At 42.2% G+C, this 22407-nt stretch overlaps 10 non-coding genes across 10 annotated transcripts; all 10 read left to right on the top strand.

Annotated features, from left to right (window-relative positions):
• Positions 1-3324: 3324 nt before the first annotated feature.
• trnak-uuu (transfer RNA lysine (anticodon UUU)) lies at positions 3325-3397 on the top strand. Its single transcript has one exon. It is a non-coding gene; the product is annotated as a tRNA-Lys (tRNA).
• Positions 3398-3519: 122 nt separating this feature from the next.
• On the top strand, positions 3520-3601 carry trnas-aga (transfer RNA serine (anticodon AGA)). The gene has a single exon. It is a non-coding gene; the product is annotated as a tRNA-Ser (tRNA).
• Positions 3602-3825: 224 nt separating this feature from the next.
• Positions 3826-3897, top strand: trnah-gug (transfer RNA histidin (anticodon GUG)). Its single transcript has one exon. It is a non-coding gene; the product is annotated as a tRNA-His (tRNA).
• Positions 3898-4536: 639 nt separating this feature from the next.
• Positions 4537-4609, top strand: trnak-uuu (transfer RNA lysine (anticodon UUU)). The gene has a single exon. It is a non-coding gene; the product is annotated as a tRNA-Lys (tRNA).
• Positions 4610-15515: 10906 nt separating this feature from the next.
• trnah-gug (transfer RNA histidin (anticodon GUG)) lies at positions 15516-15587 on the top strand. The gene has a single exon. It is a non-coding gene; the product is annotated as a tRNA-His (tRNA).
• Positions 15588-17489: 1902 nt separating this feature from the next.
• On the top strand, positions 17490-17562 carry trnak-uuu (transfer RNA lysine (anticodon UUU)). The gene has a single exon. It is a non-coding gene; the product is annotated as a tRNA-Lys (tRNA).
• A 122-nt stretch (positions 17563-17684) lies between these two features.
• On the top strand, positions 17685-17767 carry trnas-aga (transfer RNA serine (anticodon AGA)). Its single transcript has one exon. It is a non-coding gene; the product is annotated as a tRNA-Ser (tRNA).
• A 224-nt stretch (positions 17768-17991) lies between these two features.
• On the top strand, positions 17992-18063 carry trnah-gug (transfer RNA histidin (anticodon GUG)). Its single transcript has one exon. It is a non-coding gene; the product is annotated as a tRNA-His (tRNA).
• A 2110-nt stretch (positions 18064-20173) lies between these two features.
• Positions 20174-20246, top strand: trnak-uuu (transfer RNA lysine (anticodon UUU)). Its single transcript has one exon. It is a non-coding gene; the product is annotated as a tRNA-Lys (tRNA).
• Positions 20247-20368: 122 nt separating this feature from the next.
• On the top strand, positions 20369-20450 carry trnas-aga (transfer RNA serine (anticodon AGA)). Its single transcript has one exon. It is a non-coding gene; the product is annotated as a tRNA-Ser (tRNA).
• Positions 20451-22407: the final 1957 nt, after the last annotated feature.

The raw sequence follows: 22407 nt of genomic DNA, 5'->3' as shown, positions 1-22407 counted from the left end.
TTTAACTTTAGTCATACTTGTCCAAGGAAATTATCCTGACCCATAATTTCATTTATAAAACAGACAATATCTTTTGCTTCAATGACTTAATATCAACAAATATCCACCATTATACATTATTGATTTCCAGAATTTTTTGTCAAAGTTGTCTTTACATTTTACTAATTTGGTATTATCATCAACAACCCTAATTACAGAACAAGTACTTTTATATAACATCCGGAAACCGAGGTGAATAAGCAAACCCTGTTTCTGTACCCCCAGCATAGCTGGACCCTAGGTTCAAAACACAATGGTTATCAAACTAAAACTAAACCTAATTTCAATCATTATGTTACCATTAAAATATAGAACTTTTCCCCATTTTGCTTAATGAAACATTCCTTATCTTTATATCACATTAATCCCCGTTAATCATACTCAATGCCTTATTTTTATTCTGAAACTCATTTTTCATACCATTTAAACAGTTAATTTGACTTCCATAAATTCTGTCAGACATTTTATTTTCATCACATATAGTTTTCTACTATATTTCTTCCATCTTTCCCTACATGCCAGTTCCTTCTGCATCCTCTGTTCTACATGCTAATTCTTTCTTTTCTCTACATGCCAGTTCCTTCATTATCTAACCAGTACATGATTGTTTGCACAATCCCCACACAAACATATCTCACACACCAACCTTCTTGTTTTTTTTTTTTTTTTTTTTCACTTCCTTCTTCCATCAAGTCTCTCACCCGTCATAGTGACACTTGAATTTCCAATCTTTCCCTTGTTTTGATAACAATCCCCTATTTCACACAGACAGCCTTATTGCTGCTTGCAACTTCAATCCTTATCATATAAATTTAAGTTCTCTAGACATCTAATGTCATGCATCCATTTACTGGATGAAGAAGTAAAAACTTTATTTCTCTCGACAGTTCCTTTTTAGCTGCCCCTTTAAGACAACAATCCATTGTTTGTCCACATTGCTTACACATGTTGAACACAGCCATAACTACCTTTTTTGTTTCTCACTGCCCTGTTCAACTGATTCTCGCACTACTTTCAGTCTAGTTGTGCTCAGTGTTCCCTCCCTGGGGAAATCATGGTATTTTCTCAGTTTTTTCAATATCTAAAACATAAATTTTCCCCCATAATTTTCTCATTTGATAGAAAAACCGGTGTATCAAAATTTGCATGCTTACCTTGAGACTTCCCCATATTGGCTGCTTCTCTGTTCTCTGTGGATTTCTCTTCAACGCGCGTTTTCCTGATCTGTTAGGCGTCCCCAACAGACCCGATTTTTTCTTTTAACCCAAATCGGTCGGGTTGCACTATTAGTGCCCTCCTAATTAAGGTTTACCAAAAACTGTTCTGGTTCCCCCTAATTAGCCTCAGTACCTAAAAACAATTTGCTCCGTGGCGGAACAACTCATTTTCAGGTTACCTATCTGTTTGAAATCTCTTGATCTGTTACAGACCTCAATTAATCTCAGATAATTTCCTCTCGTATCTGTTTGAAACCTCTTGATCTATATATAGATCTCAATTAATCTCAGATTACGTACCACAGAAACAGCCCTCAGCCAATATGGTTCACTCACATTTCATACCCGAAACAAAATACTTTTCCCCAAAAGAAAATATTTTAGACGTCTCTTACCAGAGATATGTTGGTTGCCACGGGTTCGCTTTCTTTTGATTCCAGTGGAGCCCCTCCCGGACCCGATAGCGGTCGGCCCCTCTCTCTCAAGCTTACGAGGTAGAGCTGGAACTGCTCAGTCCAGGTGGCCAAACACCGTCCGCTCTCAGGTCCAGAAGGCACTTCCAAGGAATCCCACTCTGACACCAAAATTGTTGTGGCAAAAATTCTGTTAAACATCATCACTGCGTAAGAGACACTCAGAGTCAAATTAATAAAAAGAAAAGTATTTATTCTTGCAAGAATAGGTTCAGTCTAGTACACAGAAGTTACGCTGTGCAAGAGAGTGACACACAAATGGAAGATATGAGACAGTCTTTATACTGTTTTCAAGGTTCCTCCTCACCCGCTGTACCTTTCACCCACTCAGATAAGGTCCTTACTGCTACTTAAAGACACAAACTGGTACTGAAATAAACTGGCCAAATCTGACCGTCCCTAAGGTCAGAGGTCCTGTCCCATATGTTCCTGAAACGTCACGCACAAGCACGTACACACATATACTTTTATACATTGAATAGGTTCTTTCTCTTATGATACCTGTTTGGGATAAATGAATATTAAAATTTCCACAACACTACCTTATATTTTTTAGTTTTCAGCTCATCAACCTCGGTTTTGCAAATTCTAAACTAGCTAGCTCTGGCTGCTACATTCCCAGAGTTAGCAAACGTTAGTCTGTTAACATGAATATTTGCAAGCCTCCTCCAAGCACAAACATCACATACCTGTTGCATTTCACCATCCACTTATTTAGCTGCTGTCGCATCCCTTGACATGCCATCTCCTTTAACCTCCTTCTTTTTCTATTTTTAACCCCCGACCGCTTTTTTGCTTCATTCATCTTTTTCGAGTTTCAACGATAACGCACTCCTGTGCTGCTCCTCAGCGCTCACGCGCGCGCCCCCGCCCGCTCGCGATACCCTTCTATGTCAAAATAAATTCAATGATGGAATATTATGAGGGCACCGACGCCTACTCTAGCCTGTTAGTCCTCTAAAATTTATATAACTTTTTTTATATTTAACTTGTATAAATTTTATATAAATGTATATAACTTATAAAAAATAAAAAAAAATTTAACCATCGCTTTGGCGCCCTCATGATGCGGCGCCCCTATGCGCCGCATATAGCGCATACCCACTTTTTGCGCCACTGGCTACAAACAACTGCGCCTTTGACACAAGTTTACAATAACAATAGGAGCGCGGCAAGTCAACAGCATTGAAGCGTGTGAAGAGGCTTTCCAGACAAATAGCAGTGAGTATTTGTTCTTTTTCCTAGCATTATTTTCCTTTAATTACTATTATCATCAGTCTACTAGGCTGCATTCCCACTAATTAGCAAATATATTTTGACATAGCAGACGTTTTGACGGCCATTCTGAATCTTCGAAGAAGGAAACGCAAAGCATTGGAGGACACTCTTTTTTCTGCGCCAATACGATTCATTTTGCTGTGCGTTCCCACGCAGCACGCACGCTTCTCGAGCAAGAGCCCGGATAGCTCAGTCGGTAGAGCATCAGACTTTTAATCTGAGGGTCCAGAGTTCAAGTCCCTGTTCGGGTGAACGAGCCTCTTTTTGTGGAGCGGTACGTTTTGTTGTTGAGTTCTTGCTGATGCTCTACCGACTGAGCCCGGATAGCTCAGTCGGTAGAGCATCAGACTTTTAATCTGAGGGTCCAGGGTTCAAGTCCCTGTTCGGGCGAACGAGCGTCTTTTTGTGGAGCGGTACGTTTTGTTGTTGAGTTCTTGCTGATCTACACTGGCCTCGGGCAGCAACGCTGCAAGGCACCAATCCACAAACGACGTGCCCCTTTCAGCCAGCTTGTAGTCGTGGCCGAGTGGTTAAGGCGATGGACTAGAAATCCATTTGGCTCTCCCCGCGCAGGTTCGAATCCTACCGACTACGTTGACAGCATGCGCCTGCTTTAGTTTGTAACCTTCTGGAGGCCTAGCTTAAACTTTATAAAAGGAAAAACAGAATCCTTTTCTTTTCAGTGACTTCTTCTCCAGAGTCACTGTTACAGGATTGCCCTTGAAAAGAGTTATGTTGGTAAGAAACAGTTTTGTCTGCAAGCTAAAGATGACAAGGCCCCATTGTATTCAAGGACACGTCAGGTAGACTGGTAGTTCGCCGTGATCGTATAGTGGTTAGTACTCTGTGTTGTGGCCGCAGCAACCCTGGTTCGAATCCGGGTCACGGCAAGATTTTCTGGGTGCCATTGAAATTGAGCTCCATGTCGCCACCTGTCCTTCAGACTACTCTTTTTGTGCACGGCGCGTGCCCTTGATGTGCTCTGGATGTTCGAGTGAATTGAAACTGGGACCTTCTTTGAAAGCACGAGCTCTCAGGTTCGAACCCTTAGAGAAAAGACTGAAAACGAAATGCTCCTATTTATTTCGGAAGAATCTTGCTTCAGAGAGAATATGGTGCGTGTATATTTTCTAATCGCTAGGTGTCAGTACACTCGCTGGCTGTTACCTAGAGTGCCGCGGGCTTGCTATTTGCTACAAACAACTGCGCCTTTGACACAAGTTTGCAATAACGATAAGAGCGCGGCAAGTCAACAGCATTGAAGCGTGTGAAGAGGCTTTCCAGACAAGTAGCAGTGAGTTTTTGTTCTTTTTCCTAGCATTATTTTCCATTAATTACTATTATTATCAGTCTACTAGGCTGCATTCCCACTAATTTGCAAATATATTTTGACATAGCAGACGTTTTGACGGCCATTCTGAATCTTCGAAGAAGGAAACGCAATGCATTGGAGGACACTCTTTTTTCTGCGCCAATACGATTCATTTTGCTGTGCGTTCCGACGCAGCACGCACACTTCTCGAGCAAGAGCCCGGATAGCTCAGTCGGTAGAGCATCAGACTTTTAATCTGAGGGGCCAGGGTTCAAGTCCCTGTTCGGACGAACGAGCGTCTTTTTGTGGAGCGGTACGTTTTGTTGTTGAGTTCTTGCTGATCTACACTGGCCTCGGGCAGCGACGCTGCAAGGCACCAATCCACAAACGACATGCCCCTTTCAGCCAGCTTGTAGTCGTGGCCGTACCCTCCGGCGAATGGACAGCCTAACTATTCCTAACCATTTGTTACAAGTCCTAACACAAGTCCTAACACAATCTAAATAAGTCCTAACAATTCCTAACACAATCTAAATAAGTCCTAACAATTCCTAACACAGGTCCTAACAATCCTAAATTACGTCCTAACAGTTCCGAACAGCGGGTCCTAACAGTTCCGAACAGCGGGGCAAAACAGCCATTGGCTGGACGGGCCAAAACAGTCATTGGCCGAAACATAGTCTCGTGACCACCGTCATAAAGAGCGACGGCGCGAAAAGGACTCGTCATTCACCCCATCACTACCTGAGACGGTTTTGTGTTTTGATGCAGGCAAGTACAGTTTAATTAACATTTTAACGTGAAAGAGAAAAATTATCTATTCGTTGGACATTACAGTTCAAACTCGGTTTAGGTTGCACACGTTTAATTCAGCTATCTTTATTTGTAATTCGTTGTTTTAACACTTATATAGAGTTCGGAGGCCATGTTTTGATATAGTGATATAAATCGCGGCCTTCATACTGCAAAAGCTTAGCCGGACTGGTTTAAGATAACAGTATATGGACTATAAATGAGGATAATAATTCCTATGATGATTAATGTTAAAATACAGAGTGGTGACTTGTTTTGTATTAACCATAGAGTGTACAAATAAAACCGTAATAAAAAGCCTAATAACTTTAGAAACTAATTATGTTATAATTTTTACATAATGAACTGCTTTATTTTTACTCTCTGTTGCTTTTTACTGTTTTCAATTTATTAGTTTTTTTTTTCAATCGCTAACAAGCGCTTACCCATACTTCAGATAATTTTTCTAAACTCTTAAAACAGACTCACACCCACAAAACACAATTGGCCAAATGGACGATTTTCTTCTCAAAAACACATTTTGAAAAACACACTCTTCATTTCAAAATAGAACACATCTTTCTCTGCATACACTAACTTTACCAAAACACTGAAAATCTGACTCAGACTCAGAATGAAATTATTCTGTCAAAGAATAACACTTGTTTTCACGTCACAAGGTACATGCAGTCAATCAAAGTACACCCAGTTTCAAAATACTGGCTATTGTTGACATTACAAAAACTTCATAGACTTTAGTGTTTCAGTTTGAAAAACATGCAAAACATGCAGTCCACCGTTTTTACACAACATTTCTTGGTTGGGAATTGTATGTCCACATGTACAGTAACTTTACTTTTTTCCAGCCTCTCTTAGTGAAAGACCGTGGTTGATTACATGGTCAATGATAGTGGCACGGATTTCATCACTGACTACTGTTCTTGCAGCCCTTGGAATGCCACCACCACACATTCTTACACCTTTACCTTGCCCTCTCCTTGGGCCTTCTCTTCTCCCTGGCCCTGCTCCTCTCACTTCACCTCTCATCTCTCACTGCACCCCTCACTGCACCTCTCACTGCACCCCTCACTGCATCTCACCTCTCACTGCATCTCACCTCTCACTGCACCTCTCACTGCACCTCTCACTGCACCCCTCACTGCATCTCACCTCTCACTGCATCTCACCTCTCACTGCACACTGCACCCCTCACTGCACCTCTCACTGCATCTCACCTCTCACTGCACCCCTCACTGCACCTCTCACTGCATCTCACCTCTCACTGCATCTCACCTCTCACTGCATCTCACCTCTCACTGCATCTCACCTCTCACTGCATCTCACCTCTCACTGCACACTGCACCCCTCACTGCACCTCTCACTGCATCTCACCTCTCACTGCACCTCACCTCTCACTGCACCTCACCTCTCACTGCACCTCACCTCTCACTGCACCACTCACTGCACCCCATCTCTCACTGCACCTCTCACTGCACCTCTCACTGCACCCCTCACTGCATCTCACCTCTCACTGCACCTCTAACTGCACCTCTCACTGCACCTCTCACTGCACCCCTCACTGCATCTCACCTCTCACTGCACCTCTAACTGCACCTCTCACTGCACCTCTCACTGCACCACTCACTGCACCCCTCACTGCATCTCACCTCTCACTGCACCTCACGTCTCACTGCACACTGCACCTCTCACTGCACCTCTCACTGCACCCCTCATTGCACCAATTTGAATTTAGTGCAACGTAATCATTCATTCTATTTACCATAGTTTAAAAATTGTCTTTTAACATGGTTAAATTAACAAACATACGTAATTTGACAACCATCCATGTGTAAAATCCCTCTTCTACATAGAATTTGTCTTAAATGTTTTCCCCTAAGCCTTTTCTTTAAATTTCATTTCATTTGTATCTCTATGAAGTTGTTCTCAAGTTGTCTCGTATTTACCCTGTTGTTTCATATTTATAGACATGACTAAGACTGGTAAACCAGACTCATACTGGCATGACATCATGTGCAAGTATGCCCAAGGGAAGTACCACTTCTCAACAGGCAAGAAGCCAGGGGCGAAGAAGTGGAAGCATGCCTTGGAAAGAATTAATAACTGTCCATTACACAAACAGACCTGTGCATATGATATATTTGGGAAAATAATCACTTGCAAATGTGGTTATCATAAGGTATGTAATGAATGTGATTATTTTACCTATGCTGGTGATCATTACTAATTTAAAAACATTTTTTAATAAGAGAAAAATGTTCATTATTTGAGCTGTAAAGCCTGACATGAAATAATAGTCAGAAAAAGGTGTGTGTGTGTATATATATATATATATATATATATATATATATATATATATATATATATATATATATATATATAATGCGCACAAACTGAGCAAAGCTGTGCAATTTAGTGCAAATGCTGTCAGTACACTAGATTAATTTCTTAGCTTTTAATGTAAATCAGTGAGGTCTTTATAATGGTATAACAGGTTACTTGAATAAAATGCATATAAATGTCAATTTAACTCGCAGTAAAAAGATGCCTGCACAAAGACCTGAAGGTGGGTGTTTTTACAATTCTACTTAAAGGTGTATTACTTTCCTTAAAGAACAACAACCTATGAATCAGACGACAGTTTGCATGTAGTAATTGTGTACAACATGTTTTTCAGCAAAGTTTTGATTTTGATAATTTGCAGATTTTGAAACCTAGGGAAAACACTAATCCTAGGGAAAACACTAATGCTTTTTTTACAGTCAGCAGAGCAGACAGTGTTAGGCATGCAAGCAGGACCACAGAGCAGTGCAGGCATGCAAGCAGGACCACAGAGCAGTGCAGGCATGCAAGCAGGACCACAGAGCAGTGCAGGCATGCAAGCAGGACCACAGAGCAGTGCAGGCATGCAAGCAGGACCACAGAGCAGTGCAGGCATGCAAGCAGGACCACAGAGCAGTGCAGGCATGCAAGCAGGACCACAGAGCAGTGCAGGCATGCAAGCAGGACCACAGAGCAGTGCAGGCATGCAAGGAGGACCACAGAGCAGTGCAGGTGCAAAACCTGCCTCATGGAGCAGTGCAGGTGCGCAGGCAAGACCAGCCTCATGGAGCAGTGCAGGTGCGCAGGCAAGACCAGCCTCATGGAGCAGTGCAGGTGCGCAGGCAAGACCAGCCTCATGGAGCAGTGCAGGTGCGCAGGCAAGACCAGCCTCATGGAGCAGTGCAGGTGCGCAGGCAAGATCAGTCCCAGAGAGCAGTACAGGTGCTCAGGCAAGACCAGCCTCATGGAGCAGTGCAGGTGCTCAGGCAAGACCACTGAGCAGTGCAGGCGCAAAACCAGCCCCAGAGAGCAGTGCAGGCTCAAGATCAGTCCCAGAGAGCAGTGCAGGCTCAAGATCAGTCCCAGAGAGCAGTGCAGGCTCAAGATCAGTCCCAGAGAGCAGTGCAGGCTCAAGATCAGTCCCAGAGAGCAGTTCTTCAATAAAGTGTGGTCTTTGTGGTGAAGACATTGATGTGGACTGTTTCTCCGAACATCTGTCAGATTACCATGTCCAAGAATGTTGTGACCAGTGTGGTGCAAAAGTCTGGGGTGCGGTTGGACTTCTTCACCACATTGAAACTAATCATCCTTGTACCAGTCTTGCAGGGACAGAATCTGTAGATCCACCAACACCTTCTCCAACAACATCATTTACTGAATCACCCGCATACATTGAGGAGCAGCAAGGCGTTCCACAAACTGCACCTCAAACACCATCCATGGAAATTAACCTGAGGCCTCCAGTAGTGAATTGGGTGAGTTTTCTCCCCAAACAGTTCTGTCGAGTTATTAAGCCAGCAGACCAGAAGTGGATCGCGCAGTGTCTATATGACGCCACAGGACGACTTAAGCAGCAGTTTTCTCAAAACTGGTTTCATCCACCAAGTCCCAGCAAGCCTACAACTTCACCTCCTGATCCTAACACCTACTTTAGACAGCGTATGTTTCTGTGGGCCCCAATGAGAATGTGGGGTATTCCTCTGAAGTGCACACAGTGCAATAGGAAGATGCACCATTCAGGAATCTACACAAAAGTGAGGGAAGTCATTGATATTGACTCGAGATATTATTTAATTGGAGTAGACTACCCTCGCTGCAGTAAGTGTAAGATTCCTGTCTGCCCTTGGAGTTCGGAGATCCTCAAACAACTAGATCCCTCCCACAGAAACAAATTCCCCGCTGTTCTTACCACTCACCTTGCACTTGACAGGAAGTGTGTGATTTTGTTGAAGCCTAGAACTGCTGGGAACAGCTCCAGTTTCTTGCAGCAGGCGCTTGAAGAAGTTCACAGCGAGGAGTGGGCAAGACGTACCATTAACTATCTGACAGACTGTGAATTTCACAAAAAGAAATGTGCCCTGACACAGGCTGAAGTGGTATATCAGCAGCCACCGCCTTTTTGCCCCCTACCTCTGGCACAGTGGTTTGAGACGGTTCATGCCAACGAGATCCTGAGTCACATTGATGAGCTAAAGGGTGTAATAACATCAACATATGGTAGCATCCTGAAGCTTGATTCTACCAAAAAGGTAAATGTATATAAAAAGAGGCAAATGCATGTTAATTTCAACTTGATGTTCAGAGATTTTTATCTGATTGTAATGTTTGTGTATTTATATAGATAACTAAAAAGCTTGCTGGTGGCATTGCGGACACTGCTACATGGATGACCAATGTTGGCAATGAGTTTGGCCAAGTCCTGAACTGTGTCCTAACCACTGGTGAGGGAGCTGGCATAGATGACTTGTGTCAGGGCATCGTAAAGCGATACAAGGATGCTGGGGAGCCAGAGCCAGCTGTGATTTACGTTGACCGGGACTGCTGCAGCGAGACAGGTTTGTTACATTAAGTCTTTACCTAATATGAATGTGTTTGTATTTCTAATTCATATTAGCAACCATTTCAGGCATGTTTCTAAATTACTAAAAACTAAATTTCATTCCTGTACATGGTTTTTCTAGGTGTTTGTTCATATTCTTTAAGAACACTCATAAAGAGAATTTTTAGAACTATTTACTATAGAAATTTATATTTTTTTAGATCTATTTACAATGGTTCTAAAATTCTTAATTTCTATTTACAGTAGCAATTTACTATGAGAACCCTGTTCAGTGTTTGCAATCAAGTAGACAAAAGCTTATGTAAAACAGCATTATTATATTTCTTTAATGATGCAAATGTAAATCTGAGAAAACAATCACTCCTTGTTTGTCATTGGTGTAGGCGTGACTCCAGTTCTTACCTGGTTCCGACCATGGAATATCACAGTGCGACTTGATGTGTTCCACTTCATGCGGCGGTTTACTGCTGGCCTTACAACGGAGCACCATCCACTGTATGGCACTTTCTGCTCCAAGTTGTCCAGCTGTATATTTGAATGGGACAAGGATGACATCTCTCGTCTTAAAGAGGCGAAAAAGACCATGCTTTTAAAAAAACATGGGGGTCATATTTCAACAGAGGCCCAAATCCTGTCAAGCATCACCTCCAGTGAGCTGGCCAAGCACTGCAGGAGGGGGACACGCGGAGTTGAAGAAACTCGTGTCTTGATACAAGGACTGCTGGACTCCATGTGGGAACTGACCGACACCACTGGTTTGCGCCTCATCAATCCAGAGAGCATGACACGTGTGTGGGAGGTACAGCAGAAACACTTACCTTGCATCCAAGATCCACCCGGTGTTCAGTTGTACACAAAACTGGGTGACAAGGTTCTGGATGTACTGAGGTGTGGCAGAGGGTCCTCCTCTCTGGAAAGCTTCCATCGCCACCAGTGCACTTTTATTCCAGGTAAATTGAAATCATAAAACAATATTATGCATATATTTAAATAGTGTTGTCACAATACTGAAGTTGCTGACTTCGAAAATTAAAGGCACCAAATTGGAAACAAACCTTTTTCTTAGGCCTGGTGGTTCTGAGTGGGGGGTTATATAATAGTATTTTAATCATGTGAAACATTGTCTTTCAGGTTGGAGATGTAATGCACTACATACGCAGATGTACATGCTTGAGGGTGCATCTAGGTGGAACATCAACCGAGCTCATCAAGCTGTGGACATGAGTGGTACATCACTTACTAAAATGTATGATGTACGTTTAATGTCCCACATGAATGTCCTCAGCAACAGAGTCCTTGGATGTGCACTCCTGCCAGAATTCAAACCTCCTGGGAAACCCACTGGTAAGATTCACCATTGTACACACTATTACGATAGTGATTCCAGGCATCACTGTGTGTTTTCAAAGGCTTTGCATGCTGCCTGAACGCTAACCAATCAGACCATCGTTTTCATGACTGATCATTGCTGTAAAGGTGCTTGTTCCTAGTTATAAGATATGTCAGTTTGTGAAGTTGAAGTGTATTTGTTTTAGTTTTTCTTTTGTGATTTTTGCTTTTACATTTTTCATGTTAATCGCAAAATAGATTTTTCATTAGCAACACTACATTCATCACATGCACTGTAGCCTACTGCTTTAGCCTGATATATAGCTCTTATTACAAAATGTTTATTGAATCTTTATGGCAGATGAGCTGTGGAGTACTTGCTGGCACAGTCTGACAGAGGAGACCTGCTTTCTCCACTGGAGCAACATGAAATCGCCTTGCCAGAGATGGAGGTTGAAGTTCAGGAGGATGAGTGTCTGGATGTCACAATATGTGATGCGGCAGACCTCAATTTGGGCACACACACCCTTGCAAGTTCCAGCAGTCATGGTGATTCATTGATCTCACCTCTGGTAATGTCAATTTTCTTGATCGTTTTGAATTAAAATTACATAGGAATGTTAATGTTTTTAGGAGCAATGAATGAGTTGCTTCATGATTAAACGTTCATTTAATTAAAAGATTAATAATAGTCAATTTGAACAGTCAATTTTGTAACTGAAGTTTATTCTTCTCTTTAAAATGTTTTTAAAAAATCTAGGAAACCAGTGTGCCAAGTGGTGGCTCTTACAGTCCTGACATTGAAGACATTTCCTGTGCTGGGCCCAGCACACCAGCTCCGGTAAAGTTTCTAATACCTGATGCTTGTAATTTGTGAATGGTTTATCAAAGTATCAAAATAATTTCCTAATCCAGGATTCTGTTTTTGTTTCCATTTCTAGGACAGTAGATGTGATTCAAGGGGTGTTCCTGGATGGGAGGCAGTGGATAACCTGGCAGGCTATCTCGTCAGTCTCAACCGCACGATCACTGGTTTATCAACTAACGAGATAGCAGAGATCTTGCGGTTGTATTCGTATTTGCGTGCAAGAAAAAGACCTTGGAAGGTCCTTGGAGAGCTTCTCGGAAGCGTAGTGGCTCAGCCCCTGGTCAGCAAGCAGCTGAGAGGTGAGTTAAATTGTAGTGCACCGGTGTTAAATTTGAGTCTTGTTGAATGCTCCCTGTATAATTTAATTCCTTTCAAAGGTTAAAAATACTTTAAAAAAACTGTTTTGATGAGATCCAGGATAGATCATAAAGTCTATCTCTCATTGCCATACAATTCCAAAACATAATCAGTCTATATGTTTACAAAGCTATAATGAACCATAGAATACTAATCATACATAATACAATCATGCATCTTTTTATTCACAGACTGTTCATGACTCATGGTCAGGCTGCCCAGAGACCTGATGCCAACAGGGTTTCAGAATGTGTTGCACTCAAGCTTCTGAAGGAATTCAGGGAAGCCAGAAATAGGCCTAAAGATAACAAGGGCAAAACCTTTCCCATTCCTCAGGCAATTGTGATGATTTATAGCCACATCAAGCAGCTGCTTGAAGACTGCAGAGAGCTACTAGACCAGACCAACTTGGTGCTAGTTACTATAAACAACACCACAGTGTCTTCATGGTGAGTTGGATTTCAGCTTCCTAAATTCACTTCAGTAATATGAAATCTATTCCTATGATGAACGACTGCACTTCTGAAATAATAAATCTTTTGAACTATTCTCTATTCCACATGTATTTGTATATAACATACATTAAATGTATACATTGTTTTCAGACACCGTCTCATTTTGAAACTTGCAACCTTTTATATGTCTGCCAAAAAAAGGATTTAAAAAATTTGGTAATAAATGCATACATTGTTTCACAAAAGCTTTTCAGAAATTCAGAATGTTACGGTTTAGAATACGTTATTGCTTATTACACAGCTTTCTGAAATGCTTGATTCTGATTTGTCAGTTGAGACATTCCACAGTCTGTTTTTCTCTGATAATGTTCACAAAGTGCGAAGTTCATCAATTACGAAATGAGGTCAATTCGGCTATAAATCAGCTGTAATGTTATCAGTTTAGTTATTGTCCAATAATGTCAGTATAGTCAAATTGATAATATTGCTGAATGTTAAAGGAACACGCTGACTTTTTGGGACTTTAGCTTATTCACCGTATCCCCCAGAGTCAGATAAGTCCATACATACCCTTCTAATCTCCGTGCGTGCTGTAACTCTATCCGACGCCCCCACCGCTGGCCTAGCTTAGCACAAATACTGGAGGTAAATGGCTCCATCTAGCATACTGCTCCCAATAAGTGACAAAATAACATCAACATTTTCCTATTTACATGTTGTGATTTGTATAGCAACAGTGTGTACAAATAACAAGGCCATATGAGACGCAGGCTTCTTCTAACCATATACATACTGGGAAGTATATTCTCAGAAGGTGAAGCACTGCTACTTGGACGGAGTGATTTACTCGCAGCACCTGAGAACTGGTGAGGAGCAGAGAGTTTGCTCAGAGTTGGAGTAAATCACTCCACAGAAGTAGCAGTGCTTCGGAGATACGGTGAATAAGCTAAAGTCCCAAAAAGTCGGCGTGTTCCTTTAATGCTGAAGTATCCAAGTGATGGATAGTTTTTGAATAGTTTAGTGTACATAGTTTATAAAAACAAATCAGTAGAGATGTTTTGTAAATGTACTGTGGGTAAAGCTAAAAATGTCTGTTATTCTTTCCCAGGCTTCTCGACAGACAGAAAAGAACTGACCGGGACACCTTGCTACAAGGAGTGGAGCTTCCCCAGCCTGTTGGTTTGGCAAAGGAGCCACTGCCAAAGCCTAGAGAACTCCCATCTGCACCTGTTGAACATGGACATGTTGCCATTGAGTTCCAGGAGCCTGAAAATCGGGAGGGTGAGGCAGTTATACGCCAACGTAAATGTGCACGAACTGGAACTGCAGTGTCTTCTATTACGCACACAGACACTGGGCTTGTAGACACATCTCCATCTGGCACAGACTGGCCTGGGGCCCAGCACTTTCCTGGGTGGCATGTCTGGCCTGGGAATTCTGATTTGTCTTTTCCACCATCGCACTCTCAGGGTTGGTCGTCTTTTCCACCAGGCCAACCGCCATCAGTTCCACCATCGCACTCTCAGGGTTGGTCGTCTTTTCCACCAGGCCAACCGCCATCAGTTCCACCATCGCACTCTCAGGGTTGGTCGTCTTTTCCACCAGGCCAACCGCCATCAGTTCCACCATCGCACTCTCAGGGTTGGTCGTCTTTTCCACCAGGCCAACAGCCATCGGTTCCACCATCGCACTCTCAGGGTTGGTCTTCTCTTCAGCCGTGCCAACAGCCATCGGTTCCACCATCGCACTCTCAGGGTTGGTTGTCTTTTCCACCAGGCCAACCGCCATCAGTTCCACCATCGCACTCTCAGGGTTGGTCGTCTTTTCCACCAGGCCAACAGCCATCGGTTCCACCATCGCACTCTCAGGGTTGGTCTTCTCTTCAGCGTGCCAACAGCCATCGGTTCCACCATCGCACTCTCAGGGTTGGTCTTCTCTTCAGCCGTGCCAACAGCCATCGGTTCCACCATCGCACTCTCAGGGTTGGTCTTCTCTTCAGCCGTGCCAACAGCCATCGGTTCCACCATCGCACTCTCAGGGTTGGTCTTCTCTTCAGCCGTGCCAACAGCCATCGGTTCCACCATCACACTCTCAGGGTTGGTCGTCTTTTCCACCAGGCCAACAGCCATCAGTTCCACCACCTCCTCAGAACCGACAGCGTGCATGGAGACAGCACAAGGCAGCACTTGAGGATCAAGAGCGTGTGGCAAGAGGGGAGCCCCCAAAGAAGCGTCACACAAAGGAACATTACCATTATGAGTGTAAAATATGTGGCCAATCAAAAAGTAAACTCACTGGCCATTCCCAGGTTAGAGGAAAGTGGTACTGTCCAGCAGCTGGCCAGACCATTGCAGAGTGGAAAGAGTCTCTTTAGGATTTATTTTGTCTTTCATTCACAATTACATTTAATTTTTTATTTTTTATAATTGTGTCTGCAAGCTAAAGATGACAAGGCCCCTTTGTATTCAAGAACACGTCAGGTAGACTGGTAGCTCGCCGTGATCGTATAGTGGTTAGTACTCTGCGTTGTGGCCGCAGCAATCCCGGTTCGAATCCGGGTCACGGCAAGATTTTCTGGGTGCCATTGAAATTGAGCTCCATGTCACCACCTCTCCTCACCCCGTCCTTCAGACTTCTCTTTTTGTGCACGGCGCGTGCCCTTGATGTGCTCTGGATGTTCGAGTGAATTGAAACTGGGACCTTCTTTGAAAGAACGAGCTCTCAGGTTCGAACCCTTAGAGAAAAGATTGAAAACGAAACGCTCCTATTTATTTCGGAAGAATCTTGCTTCAGAGAGAATATGGTGCGTGTATATTTTCTAATCGCTAGGTGTCAGTACACTCGCTGGCTGTTACCTAGAGTGCCGCGGGCTTGCTATTAGCTGTCATTTGTATCAAAATGATCATCCATCAAATCTTCCTTATCCCAGAAAATGTTCTTTTTTCTTTGCAAATCCCTGTACTTGTGACAATGACAACAATGATGACATAAATTATGCCAGTGAACAAAAAAAAAAAAACAGAAACAGATTTTGTCCAAGTGGTCAACAAAAGCCTCGTTGCTGTTTGCCACTTGATCATACATATTATATAGCACAGATCTTTAAAGAGAGAGAGAGATGTGACCCAAAATACAGCTTCCATGTCACCCAGCAGATGTAACTATAGCTTGTATGTCTGATAGCACAGCTAACATGAACATACATGAATGGTAAAACAAAATCTATTTGTTTCCATGATAAACCAGCCTTATTACATAAGTCATGTTTTCCAGCTTCTAGTCATTTATTGTGCATGCTACCTTATATTTTCCAGTTGTTATTTTACTTTAATAAAATTGAGATATGTCATGCATGGGATTGGTACCATAAGGTTTAACCAAAATCTAAATGTAGATATCAGCAATATTATTTTGCATTAAGTTAGCAAACACTTGCTGTTAACATTAATATTTGCAAGCCTCCAAGCTTGGTAGCAAATCTACGCATGATTCCATGGTAAACCAGAGATATTGCATTAGTTGTTTTCCAGATTCTTGTCATTTATTGTACATGCTACCTTATATTTTTTAGTTTTCAGCTCATCAACCTCGGTTTTGCATATTCTAAACTAGCTAGCTCTGGCTGCTACATTCCCAGAGTTAGCAAACGTTAGTCTGTTAACATGAATATTTGCAAGCCTCCTCCAAGCACAAACATCACATAACTGTTGCATTTCACCATCCACTTATTTAGCTGCTGTCGCATCCCTTGACATGCCATCTCCTTTAACCTCCTTCTTTTTCTATTTTTAGCCCCCGACCGCTTTTTTGCTTCATTCATCTTTTTCGAGTTTCAACGATAACGCACTCCTGTGCTGCTCCTCAGCGATCACGCGCGCGCCCCCGCCCGCTCGCGATACCCTTCTATGTCAAAATAAATTCAATGATGGAATATTATTTGGGCACCGACGCCTACTCTAGCCTGTTAGTCCTCTAAAATGTATATAACTTTTTTTATATTTAACTTGTATAAATTTTATATAAATGTATATAACTTATAAAAAAAAAAAAAATGTAACCATCGCTTTGGCGCCCTCATGATGCGGCGCCCCTATGCGCCGCATATAGCGCATACCCACTTTTTGCGCCACTGGCTACAAACAACTGCGCCTTTGACACAAGTTTACAATAACGATAGGAGCACGGCAAGTCAACAGCATTGAAGCGTGTGAAGAGGCTTTCCAGACAAGTAGCAGTGAGTATTTGTTCTTTTTCCTAGCATTATTTTCCTTTAATTACTATTATCATCAGTCTAATAGGCTGCATTCCCACTAATTTGCAAATATATTTTGACATAGCAGACGTTTTGACGGCCATTCTGAATCTTCGAAGAAGGAAACGCAATGCATTGGAGGACACTCTTTTGTCTGCGTCAATACGATTCATTTTGCTGTGCGTTCCAACGCAGCACGCACGCTTCTTGAGCAAGAGCCCGGGTAGCTCAGTCGGTAGAGCATCAGACTTTTAATCTGAGGGTCCAGGGTTCAAGTCCCTGTTCGGGCGAACGAGCGTCTTTTTGTGGAGCGGTACGTTTTGTTGTTGAGTTCTTGCTGATCTACACTGGCCTCGGGCAGCGACGCTGCAAGGCACCAATCCACAAACGACGTGCCCCTTTCAGCCAGCTTGTTGTTCGTGGCCGAGTGGTTAAGGCGATGGACTAGAAATCCATTGGTGTCTCCCCGCGCAGGTTCGAATCCTACCGACTACGTTGACAGCATGCGCCTGCTTTAGTTTGTAACCTTCTGGAGGCCTAGCTTAAACTTTATAAAAGGAAAAACAGAATCCTTTTCTTTTCAGTGACTTCTTCTCCAGAGTCACTGTTACAGGATTACCCTTGAAAAGAGTTATGTTGGTAAGAAACAGTTTTGTCTGCAAGCTAAAGATGACAAGGCCCCTTTGTATTCAGGGACCCGTCGGGTAGACCTGTAGCTTGCCGTGATCGTATAGTGGTTAGTACTCTGCGTTGTGGCCGCAGCAACCCCGGTTCGAATCCGGGTCACGGCAAGATTTTCTGGGTGCCATTGAAATTGAGCTCCATGTCACCACCTCTCCTCACCCCGTCCTTCAGACTTCTCTTTTTGTGCACGGCGCGTGCCCTTGATGTGCTCTGGATGTTCGAGTGAATTGAAACTGGGACCTTCTTTGAAAGCACGAGCTCTCAGGTTCGAACCCTTAGAGAAAAGATTGAAAACGAAACGCTCCTATTTATTTCGGAAGAATCTTGCTTCAGAGAGAATATGGTGCGTGTATATTTTCTAATCGCTAGGTGTCAGTACACTCGCTGGCTGTTACCTAGAGTGCCGCGGGCTTGCTATTTGCTACAAACAGGGGCGCAACTACCCAGTGTTAGAGGGGTATGCAGCAACAATTTTGGCGCCCCCCCCAATACACACACACATATCATATATATATATATATATATATATATATATATATATATTAACAATGTTAACAAATAATAAAAAGTTACAGAATAAACAGTTACAAACATACACATATACACATACATACACACACACATATATATATATATATATAATAATAATCATATTGTGTGTAGCTGTCATTTGTATCAAAATGATCATCCATCAAATCTTCCTTATCCCAGAAAATGTTCTTTTTTTCTTTGCAAATCCCTGTACTTGTGACAATGACAACAATGATGACATAAATTATGTCAGTGAACAAAAAAAAAAAAACAGAAACAGATTTTGTCCAAGTGGTCAACAAAAGCCTCGTTGCTGTTTGCCACTTGATCATACATATTATATAGCACAGATCTTTAAAGAGAGAGAGAGATCTGACCCTAAATACAGCTTCCATGTCACCCAGCAGATGTAACTATAGCTTGTATGTCTGATAGCACAGCTAACATGAACATACATGAATGGTAAAACAAAATCTATTTGTTTCCATGATAAACCAGCCTTATTACATAAGTCATGTTTTCCAGCTTCTAGTCATTTATTGTGCATGCTACCTTATATTTTCCAGTTGTTATTTTACTTTAATAAAATTGAGATATGTCATGCATGGGATTGGTACCATAAGGTTTAACCACAATCTAAATGTAGATATCAGCAATATTATTTTGCATTAAGTTATGTTTTGCATAAACACTTGCTGTTAACATTAATATTTGCAAGCCTCCAAGCTTGGTAGCAAATCTACGCATGATTCCATGGTAAACCAGAGATATTGCATTAGTTGTTTTCCAGATTCTTGTCATTTATTGTACATGCTACCTTATATTTTTTAGTTTTCAGCTCATCAACCTCGGTTTTGCATATTCTAAACTAGCTAGCTCTGGCTGCTACATTCCCAGAGTTAGCAAACGTTAGTCTGTTAACATGAATATTTGCAAGCCTCCTCCAAGCACAAACATCACATACCTGTTGCATTTCACCATCCACTTATTTAGCTGCTGTCGCATCCCTTGACATGCCATCTCCTTTAACCTCCTTCTTTTTCTATTTTTAGCCCCCGACCGCTTTTTTGCTTCATTCATCTTTTTCGAGTTTCAACGATAACGCACTCCTGTGCTGCTCCTCAGCGATCACGCGCGCGCCCCCGCCCGCTCGCGATACCCTTCTATGTCAAAATAAATTCAATGATGGAATATTATTTGGGCACCGACGCCTACTCTAGCCTGTTAGTCCTCTAAAATGTATATAACTTTTTTTATATTTAACTTGTATAAATTTTATATAAATGTATATAACTTATAAAAAAAAAAAAAAATGTAACCATCGCTTTGGCGCCCTCATGATGCGGCGCCCCTATGCGCCGCATATAGCGCATACCCACTTTTTGCGCCACTGGCTACAAACAACTGCGCCTTTGACACAAGTTTACAATAACGATAGGAGCACGGCAAGTCAACAGCATTGAAGCGTGTGAAGAGGCTTTCCAGACAAGTAGCAGTGAGTATTTGTTCTTTTTCCTAGCATTATTTTCCTTTAATTACTATTATCATCAGTCTACTAGGCTGCATTCCCACTAATTAGCAAATATATTTTGACATAGCAGACATTGGAGGACACTCTTTTTTCTGCGCCAATACGATTCATTTTGCTGTGCGTTCCGACGCAGCACGCACACTTCTCGAGCAAGAGCCCGGATAGCTCAGTCGGTAGAGCATCAGACTTTTAATCTGAGGGTCCAGGGTTCAAGTCCCTGTTCGGGCGAACGAGCGTCTTTTTGTGGAGCGGTACGTTTTGTTGTTGAGTTCTTGCTGATCTACACTGGCCTCAGGCAGCGACGCTGCAAGGCACCAATCCACAAACGACATGCCCCTTTCAGCCAGCTTGTAGTCGTGGCCGAGTGGTTAAGGCGATGGACTAGAAATCCATTGGGGTCTCCCCGTGCAGGTTCGAATCCTACCGACTACGTTGACAGCATGCGCCTGCTTTAGTTTAGCGCCTAGCTTAAACTTTATAAAAGGAAAAACAGAATCCTTTTCTTTTCAGTGACTTCTTCTCCAGAGTCACTGTTACAGGATTACCCTTGAAAAGAGTTATGTTGGTAAGAAACAGTTTTGTCTGCAAGCTAAAGATGACAAGGCCCCTTTGTATTCAAGAACACGTCAGGTAGACTGGTAGCTCGCGGTGATCGTATAGTGGTTAGTACTCTGCGTTGTGGCCGCAGCAACCCCGGTTCGAATCCGGGTCACGGCAAGATTTTCGGGGTGCCATTGAAATTGAGCTCCATGTCACCACCTCTCCTCACCCCGTCCTTCAGACTTCTCTCTTTGTGCACGGCGCGTGCCCTTGATGTGCTCTGGATGTTCGAGTGAATTGAAACTGGGACCTTCTTTGAAAGCACGAGCTCTCAGGTTCGAACCCTTAGAGAAAAGATTGAAAACGAAACGCTCCTATTTATTTCGGAAGAATCTTGCTTCAGAGAGAATATGGTGCGTGTATATTTTCTAATCGCTAGGTGTCAGTACACTCGCTGGCTGTTACCTAGAGTGCCGCGGGCTTGCTATTTGCTACAAACAGGGGCGCAACTACCCAGTGTTAGAGGGGTATGCAGCAACAATTTTGGCGCCCCCCCAATACACACACACATATCATATATATATATATATTAACAATGTTAACAAATAATAAAAAGTTACAGAATAAACAGTTACAAACATACACATATACACATACATACACACACACACACATATATATATATATATATATATATATATATATATATATATAATAATCATATTGTGTGTAGCTGTCATTTGTATCAAAATGATCATCCATCAAATCTTCCTTATCCCAGAAAATGTTCTTTTTTTCTTTGCAAATCCCTGTACTTGTGACAATGACAACAATGATGACATAAATTATGTCAGTGAACAAAAAAAAAAAAAACAGAAACAGATTTTGTCCAAGTGGTCAACAAAAGCCTCGTTGCTGTTTGCCACTTGATCATACATATTATATAGCACAGATCTTTAAAGAGAGAGAGAGAGATGTGACCCAAAATACAGCTTCCATGTCACCCAGCAGATGTAACTATAGCTTGTATGCCTGATAGCACAGCTAACATGAACATACATGAATGGTAAAACAAAATCTATTTGTTTCCATGATAAACCAGCCTTATTACATAAGTCATGTTTTCCAGCTTCTAGTCAATTATTGTGCATGCTACCTTATATTTTCCAGTTGTTATTTTACTTTAATAAAATTGAGATATGTCATGCATGGGATTGGTACCATAAGGTTTAACCACAATCTAAATGTAGATATCAGCAATATTATTTTGCATTAAGTTATGTTTTGCATAAACACTTGCTGTTAACATTAATATTTGCAAGCCTCCAAGCTTGGTAGCAAATCTACGCATGATTCCATGGTAAACCAGAGATATTGCATTAGTTGTTTTCCAGATTCTTGTCATTTATTGTACATGCTACCTTATATTTTTTAGTTTTCAGCTCATCAACCTCGGTTTTGCATATTCTAAACTAGCTAGCTCTGGCTGCTACATTCCCAGAGTTAGCAAACGTTAGTCTGTTAACATGAATATTTGCAAGCCTCCTCCAAGCACAAACATCACATACCTGTTGCATTTCACCATCCACTTATTTAGCTGCTGTCGCATCCCTTGACATGCCTTCTCCTTTAACCTCCTTCTTTTTCTATTTTTAGCCCCCGACCGCTTTTTTGCTTCATTCATCTTTTTCGAGTTTCAACGATAACGCACTCCTGTGCTGCTCCTCAGCGCTCACGCGCGCGCCCCCGCCCGCTCGCGATACCCTTCTATGTCAAAATAAATTCAATGATGGAATATTATGAGGGCACCGACGCCTACTCTAGCCTGTTAGTCCTCTAAAATTTATAT

The sequence above is a fragment of the Siphateles boraxobius genome, unplaced genomic scaffold, assembly GCF_051911475.1.
Source record: "Siphateles boraxobius isolate OS27281-9 unplaced genomic scaffold, OSU_SipBor_1 39, whole genome shotgun sequence".
NCBI classification, from domain to species: domain Eukaryota; kingdom Metazoa; phylum Chordata; class Actinopteri; order Cypriniformes; family Leuciscidae; genus Siphateles; species Siphateles boraxobius.
The sequence above is the reverse complement of the archived record's forward strand: the minus strand, read 5'-3'. Positions and strand labels throughout refer to the sequence as shown.